At 40.8% G+C, this 13,682-nt stretch overlaps 3 non-coding genes and 1 pseudogene across 3 annotated transcripts; all 4 read right to left on the bottom strand.

Moving 5' to 3' along the window:
- Positions 1–460: 460 nt before the first annotated feature.
- LOC135760805 (U1 spliceosomal RNA) lies at positions 461–625 on the bottom strand. Its single transcript, XR_010537576.1, has one exon. It is a non-coding gene; the product is annotated as a U1 spliceosomal RNA (small nuclear RNA).
- A 783-nt stretch (positions 626–1,408) lies between these two features.
- Positions 1,409–1,609, bottom strand: LOC135760788 (U2 spliceosomal RNA; annotated as a pseudogene).
- A 10,681-nt stretch (positions 1,610–12,290) lies between these two features.
- On the bottom strand, positions 12,291–12,455 carry LOC135773080 (U1 spliceosomal RNA). The gene has a single exon (XR_010543410.1). It is a non-coding gene; the product is annotated as a U1 spliceosomal RNA (small nuclear RNA).
- A 783-nt stretch (positions 12,456–13,238) lies between these two features.
- Positions 13,239–13,429, bottom strand: LOC135773038 (U2 spliceosomal RNA). Its single transcript, XR_010543373.1, has one exon. It is a non-coding gene; the product is annotated as a U2 spliceosomal RNA (small nuclear RNA).
- Between the last annotated feature and the right edge of the window lie 253 nt (positions 13,430–13,682).

The raw sequence follows: 13,682 nt of genomic DNA, 5'->3' as shown, positions 1-13,682 counted from the left end.
GCTTGTTTAATGTACATGCATGTACAATATTTCAATTTGTCTTGTATTTATTAGCATTTTGTATTGCCCAACGCTGTCTAGGTTGTTTAACTGTTGTCATTTTCTTATAAAAGCCTTTATAATTTATTAGTTTGGATGATTGCCATTCCCGAGAACCTCTTATATTGGAAGTAAAAGAATCATCTAAGCATTATTTTGTGCTCTTAGACATGTAGCCGTTTGATTGTGGTTCTATTTAATGGCTAGTCTATTCGTTTGGAATGGTCAAACGGCTATTAGATTTTCACTGACAGCCCAAAAACAGCCTTGTTTTAGCCTAGACACTTATTCGCTGTCTATTAAAAGTTATGTAGTCGTTGAATAGCCGCTTTTTTGATGACTAATGTATTCTTGGGCCGTGGTTAGACGTCTCTTGGATTTTACGTAAAACGACAAGCGAATCTATTTTTAACACAAAGGTCAGGGGAGAGCGCGAACGCAGTCCCCCACTATCAGAAATTTTGCAGTCGAGATTCCCACATTTGGGGAATTCGCAAAGGGTCAGCCCAACCGGAGTGCAATGGCTGAGCCTCGCCCTGGGTGAACCACCTTCATGATCATGGTGTCTCCCCTGCCAGGTAAGTATGAGCGACACCCTTTGAGGCCAGACGGCCGCATCTTCCTGTGACCGATCACATCGACGGCGCCCCCGGAGGCCGTCCGACTAACATTTCATTTACTGTGTGTGACCAGGTGGAAAGCGCACGAAGCCACGTCTGAGACCAAACATTCTTCGAGATCTACCCTGTTTTTATTCCGTTTCCAGCCCGGTTGAACCGTGTAGAGTGAAATATGTGAAACAATTTAAATCAAATGGATTTAAATTGCGCATTCAAATATATGGTTTCGTTATTACAAAGTAACTTTACGTGGAATAGAAACAAAGAAATGTACAGAGCAATCAAGAAACAACGAAAGCATAGCAATTTTAGAACGTGGATAAATAAAAACACAGGGCTCAATGACTTACCCGTTGTCGTTGTGAGTTAAACAAGTACAGCTATGCTTCCAGGTCTGTCGACGTTGCTGTGGTTTTTCGACAGCTGTAGTATGAAGGGTAGTGAAAAAAGTTTTCAGGTGTTTTTAACATTCCAATCGGTCTCGTTCGCTTTTGTTGCGCCTTCAGCTGTGTCGAGGATGTTTAATTCGTCCTCGTATCACCTCCGCAAACTTGTAAAGAAATTAATTAAATACATTACAAAAACATTTCTTTATCAGCGTGTTCATTTCCACGCAAGCTTTTCGTTAAACCAATAAAGCCAACGAAATCACAGCAATTTTAAAACACACGGATTAGAAAAAACACCGTCATTCACGCACAAAAGAAGCAAATTCTTTTTTTTATACTTGACTTATTTATCCCCGAGATGGGGAGCTCACCATTCATGGAAACACTGCAATACCATGTTGATGCATGGAGTGGAAGGAGCAAGCTCCGCTTCCATTTCCGAAGGTCAAAAATCCATTTAACATATAGTCCCCGGATAGGAGACGTATCAGACATTAAACTGATAAGAACAGATTTTTTTTTTTTTTTTTTTTTTTTTTTTTTATTATACTCAAAATCATTGCAAAGTAAACAGAACAATCATCAATTTCAAACACAGAACAATCCAAACCTACAGAAACAAACAAAACTAGCAGTCCATAAAAAACATTCATCCCTACAAAAACTGTCAATCATGGCATAATACAAAAAATATACAAAAAAATAACAACCCTTTAAACAAAGAAAATTACCCTACCCCCACCCTCCCAAACTTCTTTTCCATTAACCTCCTAAGGGACTGCTTTTCCCCCTCTTCCTTTAATTGATCCAGGCAGGGCCACAAGCTCCTACGCACCTTTGCCAGAAAACAAAAGAACTTGGCATCAGCCTCTTGCTGCACCTGCTGCTTTCTCACGCAAGCTGTTCTGCAGTTCCACACAACCTTTTTACCTTCAGACAAAATAAGCCACACCACTCTTCTCCGGTCAGGATTAAGGAGACCCAGCCCCTCCCCGTACAGAATTAAACTACAGGAGAGTGGAGGGCCCCCCCACTCCCTCCACCAAAGTGCAACCTTCTTCCAAAAAGAAGCAACCTCCGGGCAAGTCCAAAAGGCATGCGCCAGTGTCTCCTCCCTACCACATCCTACCGGGCACAAAGGTGACTGCCCTTGGCCATGCCTGTACAGCCTCTCCCGAACCGGTAAGCGGTCCAAAGCCCCCAGCCAGTGGAGATCTTTACTGGCCCCATCCAAATAAGGGGGCTGCAGAGCGGCCCAGGCCACAGTGTACGGGATGAGCGCCATCTGAACCCCACTCACTAACTCATCCCTCAAACCTGAGTAGAGCTGACGGTGGTCTAAAATGGCGTTCTGAGCCAGGCACTCAGGGTGCAACTTTAAGAATCTAGCAGCCCACTCATATTGTCTAGGCCTATCAAAAGACCACGGCGCCAGTGTGTTCAAAGGGACCACCGAGCGCAGCGAAAACCCTAGCCAGAACCGTGCAAGAAAGTATGCTTTGTGGCCCGGACCGCACACCATTAAGCGGGCAAGGAAGCTCAGAAACAGAGCAGCCACGTGTAGTGGCAAGCATGGCACACCCCTTCCCCCCCTCCTAAACTCCCTATACATTTGCCGTCTCGCCACAAGTTCGCATCCATTTTTCCACAGAAAGGAGAAAATTAACCTCTCCAAGCGGATCCCGTAGTTATTGGGAAGCGGAAAGACATATGCCACGTAATTGATGGTAGGTAGCAGGTCAGCCTTAACCGCCACAGTCCGCCCAAACAAAGACAGGTCTCGGGTGCACCACAGCCTCATCTTTGCACGTAACTTCCCAATTAGAATGTCCCAGTTCTTTTTGGCACAATCTTTCCTGTAAAAGTGCACTCCTAAAATCTTTAGCCCGTCTTTGCAAACACTGTAGTTACCAGGTGCCTTTTCTCGCCCGGCCCACTTGCCAACAAACATGACTGATGACTTTGTCATGTTGACTCGTGCCCCTGTGGCTAAACAAAAGTGCGCTAAAATCTCCTCAGAGGCAACAAAGCCTCTCTCTGATGACAGAAATAACGTCATGTCATCAGCATACACAGACATTTTAAGCACCTGACCCCCGGCACCCGGGAGATGCAGGCCCCCAATCTCACCACATGCCCTGAGACTAGCCGCTAGAGGCTCTAGAAAAAAGACGTAAAGGAGAGGAGACAGGGGACAACCCTGTCTCACTCCCCTCTGCTGCTCCACTGGCTCCGACAAGTACCCATTGATTTTAATTTGGCTAAAGGCACCCGCATAAAGTAACTTCACCCAAGCTCTAATTCCCTCCCCGAAACCTACTCTCTCCAAGATATTAAACAAGAAAGGAAGGCTCACCCTATCGAACGCCTTCTCCTGGTCAAGACTCAGAATCGCCAATGGGAGTTGTCTCTGTTCGGCCCACGTTATGGCATCCCTGACCAGTGTAAGATTGAAAATACTGGATCTCCCAGGGACTCCAGCAGTCTGGTCGGGATGAACTACCTTATCCACAACAGATTTCATGCGAGACACAATCACCTTAGCTAACACCTTATATTCTGTTGCTAACAAAGTAATCGGCCTCCAGTTGGCTAAATCTGTCTTGTCTCCCTTTTTATATAATAGGGAGACATGCCCTGTTCTCAATGACTGAGGTAAAAAACCCTTAGCATAGCTTTCCTTGAAAACCGCCAAAAGGTCTTCCCCAATGAGCGACCAGAATGATTGATAAAAATCAACCGGCAACCCATCGCAGCCTGGGGCCTTCCCTTTCTTAAGGGTCCACAATGCTGCTTCTAGCTCCTGTGCTGTAATCTCACCTTCAAGTGCTAGCGCTTCCTGTTTGGTAAGAGAAGCCTCCAAACAGCCCAAAAATTTCTCAGCTGCAGCACCTAAAACACCCTGCGGGGAAAATAACTGCTTATAAAAGCAGGCAGCTGTCTTTAGTAAATCTGCTGACTGAGAGACAACCCCAACACTCCCCTTTAACTCCCCTATAAAATGCGTACTTTGTCTTTTCCTCACAGAGGCAAAGAAATACTTAGAGGGTCTCTCATCCAGCACCTGCTTTTTGTATCCTGCTTCTAACAGGAACGTCTCAGCCTCTTTGTTAAAAAACCCACTAATCTCTTCTTTAAGGGCTTGGTATTCAACTTCCCACCCAACCGTGCCATGTATCCCCTGAGCCCAACATTTTTGCAACTCACACGTCCAGTTTTGGATGAGCCTGCGCTTCCCCTTAGCTTTAGCCTCCCCCCACCATCGACACAGGTTGGCTAATCTTGATTTCACACCCTCCCACCAAGCAGACTGAGACTCAAAAAGTCCCCGTATGTTCCTCCAAGCAATGTATAAGTGCTCAAAAATTTGACAGAAAGAAGGATCCTGAAGGAAAGATGTATTAAACCTCCAGGGCCCTCTCCCTCTTTGTGTACACAGAATTTCTACTTTAATTCCCACTAAACAGTGATCTGATATCCAACATGGCCAACTAAAAAATTCTTTGAGTTTTACACTTTGCTGGACAAATAAGTAGTCAATACGAGAAGCATCTCCTCTACTATTCATCCATGTAAAACCCTCAGACCCATCCCCCATTACCCGAAAAGAATCCCGAAAACCAAAAGTTTTCACAAGCTGGCCCACTTCCCCTGTTGCTTCAGTATCCAATGAGGTGTTTAAATCCCCTCCCCAAAAAATTACCCGATTTGTAAAGAAAAAAGGCCTTAGATTATTAAAAAACCCCACCCTTTCAAAACGTTTACTGGGAGCATACACATTAATAAGTCTCAGCTTTGCCCCTCTCCAAATTACATCCAAACGTAAAATTCTACCTGGGATTACCTTAACACAATTTTCAATTATAAAATCCCAAGAATTAAACAAAATCCCCACCCCATCAGCCTTCACATTTCCTACACACCAAAAAGAAGGCCCCTTGTCCCACTCCTTCGAAAACAAAACCTCGTCTTCTTCAGACTGTAAATGACATTCTTGTAAAAACAAAACATCAAAAGACATGAAATTAAGTGAGCTGAAAAAGGCCCCCCTCCTCTGCTTCATCTTTAGACCCCTCACATTAAGGGAAGCAACTAAAAGTTCACTCATCTCAATTTAAAGTCCCCCTGCCCACCCCACGCCCAACAGAACCCCCCCTACCCTTTTTATTTGACACTTCAGTCCATCCTGGAGATTGTCCTTCATCTGGATTGTCTGCAACATTTGAAGAAGGAGCACTTTGTGCTGAAGAAACATAATTTTCACTCCTACTAAATTTGCGCTCTGACCCTTCGTTTTTCCCATCTGTATTGACCGCAGCACGTCGACGAGGTCGACACTCAGAATGATCAGAATCCTGGTCCTGTTCTGCCATCATTATGTCCAACGCATCCAGTTGTGACCAGGTATACTTTGACAGGTCCAAAGCTAGCGAGGCATCCTGGGGGGCCTGTGACTGTGGTTCAGACGTGACTTGAGAGACCACTTCGTCGATATCTATCTCAGACCAAGGCCGCTCCTCCACCACAGACTCCGATCCCACTTGTACCATATCTGACAACACTGCCACCTGGAGGCAGGGGACCGCAGCTGCCTCTGCTGGAATTCCGCTGCTGATTGTACTAATTGGCTCTTCATTAGTAACACTCACTCTGACCACCTGCGCCTCATCAGCTGCCCCCACCGTGTCCATAGAATGCGCTGTAATGTTTGATGGCCCTGGTGCATCTGAAGGCCTCACATGTAAGGCCGGCTGTAATTCAATCCCCTCCTGAAACAGACTTGCATAGCTTTTCTTCCTAGCTGGACACGTGCGAAACAGGTGCTCCTCACTACCACATAAACTGCAGTGCTTTGGCGCTGAGCACGTATCCGCTCGATGGTCTAATCCCCCACAAAATCTGCATCTCTCTCCTTTACAATCCGCCTTCACGTGGCCTCTACTGCCACACTTTCTGCAGTACATAGGTTGTCCAGGATAGTGTAGAAAGCCCTTATTAGAGCCGATCGAAAAGCTGCCCGGGGGGTGATTTAAGCCACCTGGGGCGAATGGATCAGGTTTCAATTTCACCAAAAATCTTCGCTTTCCCGTCCAGATCCCAAAACGGTCTTTTAAGCGCTCTCCACCTCTCACAACTTCACAATGACGTGCCAAAAAAGCTAAAACATCTCCATCTTCAACAAACGGGTTATACAGGTGAATGGTTAGAGGTATATAGTCCTGAACAAAAGCTGGGCGAATTAACAGTCCATTCAGTAACACGTTATCCGTCGTCTTGTTCCAACTTTCAAAAAATGCCACACAGTCTTTTAACGAGCAGAAAGTTAAATCCAAAAAACCAGCAGTCGTAAACTCTTGCAGACAAAAAATAGCTGAAACAGGTACCTTAAAAAGTCCTCGCAAAATCTGCATTACAAAGAAGTCCCGTCCAAAGCGTTGTTTCACCATCAAATCAGCATCTGTCTTCATTTCCACACGAACTGTATTCTTCAACCGCACCATAAAGGCCGGCAAGGGCGCATCGTTTCCGGACGTAGCCATTAGAACCACACGTGATCTTAGCCAAAAGGCCGAGAAGCGATACCGGAATAGACGCAGCCAAAGGGGGAGCCGGCGAAGGCGCTGGCTTTTGGGGTGGAGGCTAGCGGGCATTTAACTCTATACGTTCTCATTGTATAACCCAGAGGTAGAACGTTGAGCTAGCAAATCAGAAGTTCATGTTTTAATGCAGGATCTGATCCACGCTCATGAGAGAGAGAGAGATAGAGAGAATTTAGAATTTTCAAAAAACCTTTATTACAAATTAAAACATTTTCATAACCTCAAATCAGAAAAAACAAAGAAAAAAATATATATAGTAACGGAAATAACAAAAAAATAAGCCAACATAGGAGCAAAGAACAAATCATCTTCAATAACCAGACACAGAGCTCCTCCATAATACCAAATCAATTCAAAAGAAAGAAGATCATTCATTGCTTTAAAGTATCTAAAACCAATAAGGATTCTAGATTTAACTTATTTTAAAAACTGCTAATGTATCATGGCTTCCGGGTCTGTCAACGTTGCTGTGGTTTTTCGACAGCTGTAATATGAAGGGTAGAGTGAAAAAAAATATTTAAGTGTTTTGAACATCCCAATTTGTTCGTTTACTTAGTATTTTCTTAATGTTTTCGAGTTAAAAAATAATTCTTAAATCGAGATACATTTACTTAATAAGCAAAGTGGCTTAGAATTTAAGTCTTGTTTACTGAAATAAATTCTAAAATGTAATAGGTTAAGGCTTAAAACAAGTAAAAATATCTGCCAGTGGGGTAAGAAAAATAAACCTAAATTGAGTTTATTATTGAATTAAGTTGAAACTAGAATTAAGTTTATTTTTCTTACCCCGCTGGCAGATATTTTTTATTTGTTTTAAATATAAACCTGTTGATTTTTATAATTTATTTCAATTATTACAAAGTATGCGATCTGATTTTTTTAATCGCGGTGTTTCTTTTATTCCTCGTTTCTTTTCCGTGCATTTGCTTTATTTATTTATTTTTGCTTGTTGCATTTAAATGCACATTTGATTTGTTGCCACATTATTATGTGTTAATGTATTTTTTAACATGTTTATCAACAAAAAGTGCGTTATTATAATTAATTATATAGCTGTGAAATATATACAAGAATTCCCAGCAAAAACAAAACGTTTTTATAACAATTTTCTATTACAATACATAATATCTTAAGCCACTTTGCTTACCAAGTAAATGTATCTCCATTTAAGCATTGTCAGATATTCACTAGAAAACAAGACAAAAACAGTAAGAAAGATATTAATTTACTTTTTTCTTTCAAACATAAATTTACAGACGGCTGGAAATTTTTAATAAAATAACTAGACATACCTATTCGGGTCTGCTCCCGTTTGCTGTGATGACGGGGGACTTAGTCCAAAGCACATTTTGAGGAATACTTACACATTTTACTTCTTATTTCTTTGAAATTAATTATGCATACACTATGGATTAAAAATGTCCCGACTGCGAACCTGATAAAACCCAGGTAAAAAGCAAATACAAATAAACCATTTTGATTTAGCAAAAGTTTACAAATAAATGCACTCCTTGCACACAACAAGCACGTCTAGTTACCATTCATATTTTGCGTGATTTAAGTTTCGTCGCATACATTTTGGAAGGCACACGATAAAAACAAAATAAGGCTTTTAATGTATGCCGACCTCATTCTCCGTTGAGGGCTTATCAATCATAATAAACGCTGTTAACTCTTCTCATTGAATGGTCTAAATCCAATGCTGGTAAAGAAATCAAATGTGCATTTAAACGCAACAAGCAAGCCGTAAAGCAATGGATGCAGGCAAACAAACGAGGAATAGCACATACACCACGATTAGATCATCGGGTCGCATACTTTGGAATTAATAAGAAATAATTATTCAGTCTAAAGAAATAAGAAGTAAAATGTCTAAGTATTTCTCCAAATGTGCACACTCATTACAATAAACGGGAGCAGACACGAATAGTTATGTATGTCTCGTTATTTTATTTAAAATTGATAAGCTGTCTAACATATGATATATTTTGATAATACGAAATGCTAAAAAAATAATATAACACCAATCGACAATATCTGTTATTGTTATTTTTACAAGTAAATTCATGTGTAGGAGAAAACAAAGCAGCTGTCAGTCCATACTATATTGAGTGGCCATCGTAGTGGTGCAACCTGAACGATGTTTTCCCTACTTCCGGTCAAAGCCGCCATTTTGTGAAATAGGCATATAGGTGACGCTGGAGCACGCGGCCATTGTCTCTGTTCAACAAAACAAGTATATATATACACATACGCATATTTTTCCTCAATCAATCACCGAATACAAGGTGCAATTCGATGCCAACTGACCCTTCTCTCTGGTTTCATGTTTGTAAGGAAAATTAAGGGGGAAATTACGATAGCATTTCAGCCAAACATTCATTCGTGCCACGCTGCTTTTCTTTGAACGAAAAAAAACCCTCTGCTCCCCCTACACAATTTCTTCTCCTGTTATTTTATGCTTAAAACAAGCAAATAAATCTGACTACAGGGTAAGAAAAAATTCGTGAACTTTTCCCATAAACACTTAATTCAAGAAAAATTGTCCCACCCCACTGGCCATTTTTTATCCACAATACACATTCGATGTCTGCAGGCACCATTGTCTTTGTTCAACGCAAACAATTCTGTTGCGTTTTTCTTTGAACGAAGTGCTCCGCCTAGATAATTTGACCCATATTCACATGGGTTTGTTTCTCGTTTTTTTTCTTTGAGAACAATCTATATAGCGCCTTCCACAATCGTTTTGGTGTTAGCTTTACGTAAAATAGAAACACAGAAAAGTACTGAGCGATGGAGAGACCACGAACGCGGAACGTATTATGGACCACGGACTGGCAAACAAACTGGCAACCACGCACTAAAGAAGCAAACTCTGATTTTAAACTCACCTTATTTGTCCCCGGAAAGCGCCAGAGTCGATGCACGGAGTGGACGGAACAAGCCTCGCTTCCATAGCCGAAGGTCAAAAATCCATTTAAACGTGTAGTCCCCGGTGTCCACTCGATCTTACCCAAAAAGCCGAGAAGCGATACCGCAATGGCATCCGGAGAAGGCGCTGGCTGTCGGGATGGAGGTTAGCGGGTCAGAGGTCCGGCACTGAAGGTCTGCGTTCATTATTCACCGTGTGCATTTCACTCTATATCCACTTTCTAATGTATAGCACTTGATAAGGATTAACAGTTTAAAAACAGAAATGCAAGACATCAGAAAATACATTTATTTTTTACTTTCATAACATGAGAGGTGTCATACAATAACAAATATGAGCTTTAAAATCACATTCCTAAGTTAAAAATATACATAAAAATAGATATATGGATCATTACACAAATCACTACTCAAAGGACCTATGTTAAATAACTGCTTCAATATTAATTAACAATAACATTTGGCCAAGGCAGTCCTTGTAAATAGACATATAAATAGACAAATAAAATCATGACATATATGCCGTAGAGCCTGAGATAGAGAAAAATAATAAGGAATTCTGCTTTTACTACCATCTCAGAAATATTGCCAGAATTAGAGGTTTTGTCTCAAGACAGGACTTAGAGAAACTTGTTCATGCTTTCATCACCAGCAGGGCCGATTATTGCAATGGTCAATGGATTTAAAAAGTACTGTTTCTTGTTTAAAAACCACTTCATGGCTACAATACATGACAGATATGCTAATCGAATATGAAACCGATTACTCGGATCAATAGGATCAGGTCATTTAGAAAAAAACAAGGGTTCACTCAAAACAAGGTGCCTCAGCATTCAGTTATTATCAGCTTTCAGAAGAGATCAGATGTGCTTCAACAGTAGACACTTTTAAATCTAGATTAAAAACACATCAGTTTAACTTTGCATTTACTGAATGATTTAAAACAGTACGAATAAAACAGTACAAAAGAATAAAACAGTATGAACCTTACCTGTTATAAAGGGAATGAAGCTTACGGTATGGTGCTTACCTGCAGAAATAAATAAAGTACAATAAGAACACACAGAACTTCAATTTTCAAAATTATTTTAACATTAAATGATGATTATTTTACTGGTTTACCTGTTTGTGATTACCACAGGATCCCGTCACCTGGCTGCGGTCTTCATTTGGTGAACGGTTCTTCACTCATAATTGACCTATACAAGAAATAGAGAAGAATAATAAGCAATTCTGCTTTTACATGTAGATGCGTGCCCCAAGAACACAGACACACCGGCTCCAAAAAGTTTAAACAGTACACATTTCTGTTATTTTAATGTGGCAAATGTGTCAGCTTTAAAAGAAGCATACATTACCTTTTAAAGAGGAAATACCTTTTGCATGAAATACCTTTACTCCCAGCATAAGCAAGCAATTTTCAAAATGCTTTTAAAAGTAAATAGTGATTATTTTACTTGTTTACCTGTTTGTGATTACCATGGAATCCTGTCACCATCATTTTTAAGCTTGTAAAGCAAATAATGAAATATTGACTTAGTAGGAAAAAATATTTTGGAAGTATCGTGATAAATGATGAAGAAAATATTTTGCAAAGTGATGGTTAGCACACGGTTGATGGTACCTATTAAATTCCATCATATTTTTTTATTCCTACTATGGAAGTCAATGGTGACTATCTGCTGTGGGTTTACCATCATTCCTCAAAATACCTTCTTTTGTGTTACTCAGAAAAAAACTAATCCTCGTGTTGTTGTAAGCCTGTATGCATGAGTAAATGATGACAGAATTATCATCATAAATTGAAATATCCCTTTAAACTGTATTTCCCCCCCTTAAACCTAAACTTATTTTCTTACAGCAAGTCATTTAGGTAATCAAGAAAATACTTTACCCGTTGTCTTTGTGAGTTAAACAAATACAGCTACGCTTCCAGGTCTGTCGACGTTGCTGTGGTTTTTCGACAGCTGTAGTATGAAGGGTAGCGAATGAATGAATACATTGCAAAAAATCATTTCTTACTTGTTATTTCGAACTGTTTTAACTATACAAATATCTAGAAAGTCTTAAAATAAGATGCATTTTTTGATGAGCAAAATGCCCTAAGAAAATAAACCTAGCCTTTAGGGAGAAAAAACTCAGAATTTGGGCTTAAAACAAGCAAATAAATCTGCCAAAGGGGTAAGAAACAAATCTAGATATAAACACTTAATTCAAGAAAAATTGTCGTAGCCCATTGGCAGATTTGTTGGCTTGTTTAATGTACATGCATGTACAATATTTCAATTTGTCTTGTATTTATTAGCATTTTGTATTGCCCAACGCTGTCTAGGTTGTTTAACTGTTGTCATTTTCTTATAAAAGCCTTTATAATTTATTAGTTTGGATGATTGCCATTCCCGAGAACCTCTTATATTGGAAGTAAAAGAATCATCTAAGCATTATTTTGTGCTCTTAGACATGTAGCCGTTTGATTGTGGTTCTATTTAATGGCTAGTCTATTCGTTTGGAATGGTCAAACGGCTATTAGATTTTCACTGACAGCCCAAATACAGCCTTGTTTTAGCCTAGACACTTATTCGCTGTCTATTAAAAGTTATGTAGTCGTTGAATAGCCGCTTTTTTGATGACTAATGTATTCTTGGGCCGTGGTTAGACGTCTCTTGGATTTTACGTAAAACGACAAGCGAATCTATTTTTAACACAAAGGTCAGGGGAGAGCGCGAACGCAGTCCCCCACTATCAGAAATTTTGCAGTCGAGATTCCCACATTTGGGGAATTCGCAAAGGGTCAGCCCAACCGGAGTGCAATGGCTGAGCCTCGCCCTGGGTGAACCACCTTCATGATCATGGTGTCTCCCCTGCCAGGTAAGTATGAGCGACACCCTTTGAGGCCAGACGGCCGCATCTTCCTGTGACCGATCACATCGACGGCGCCCCCGGAGGCCGTCCGACTAACATTTCATTTACTGTGTGTGACCAGGTGGAAAGCGCACGAAGCCACGTCTGAGACCAAACATTCTTCGAGATCTACCCTGTTTTTATTCCGTTTCCAGCCCGGTTGAACCGTGTAGAGTGAAATATGTGAAACAATTTAAATCAAATGGATTTAAATTGCGCATTCAAATATATGGTTTCGTTATTACAAAGTAACTTTACGTGGAATAGAAACAAAGAAATGTACAGAGCAATCAAGAAACAACGAAAGCATAGCAATTTTAGAACGTGGATAAATAAAAACACAGGGCTCAATGACTTACCCGTTGTCGTTGTGAGTTAAACAAGTACAGCTATGCTTCCAGGTCTGTCGACGTTGCTGTGGTTTTTCGACAGCTGTAGTATGAAGGGTAGTGAAAAAAGTTTTCAGGTGTTTTTAACATTCCAATCGGTCTCGTTCGCTTTTGTTGCGCCTTCAGCTGTGTCGAGGATGTTTAATTCGTCCTCGTATCACCTCCGCAAACTTGTAAAGAAATTAATTAAATACATTACAAAAACATTTCTTTATCAGCGTGTTCATTTCCACGCAAGCTTTTCGTTAAACCAATAAAGCCAACGAAATCACAGCAATTTTAAAACACACGGATTAGAAAAAACACCGTCATTCACGCACAAAAGAAGCAAATTCTTTTTTTTATACTTGACTTATTTATCCCCGAGATGGGGAGCGCACCATTCATGGAAACACTGCAATACCATGTTGATGCATGGAGTGGAAGGAGCAAGCTCCGCTTCCATTTCCGAAGGTCAAAAATCCATTTAACATATAGTCCCCGGATAGGAGACGTATCAGACATTAAACTGATAAGAACAGATACTACACTTGATCTTAGCCAAAAGGCCGAGAAGCGATACCGGAATAGACGCAGCCAAAGGGGGAGCCGGCGAAGGCGCTGGCTTTTGGGGTGGAGGCTAGCGGGCACTTAACTCTATACGTTCTCATTGTATAACCCAGAGGTAGAACGTTGAGCTAGCAAATCAGAAGTTCATGTTTTAATGCAGGATCTGATCCACGCTCATGAGAGAGAGAGAGATAGAGAGAAAACTGCTAATGTATCATGGCTTCCAGGTCTGTCAACGTTGCTGTGGTTTTTCGACAGCTGTAA

This window comes from Paramisgurnus dabryanus, chromosome 9, assembly GCF_030506205.2.
Source record: "Paramisgurnus dabryanus chromosome 9, PD_genome_1.1, whole genome shotgun sequence".
Taxonomy (NCBI): Eukaryota; Metazoa; Chordata; class Actinopteri; order Cypriniformes; family Cobitidae; genus Paramisgurnus; species Paramisgurnus dabryanus.
This window is presented reverse-complemented; position numbering and strand designations above follow the sequence as displayed.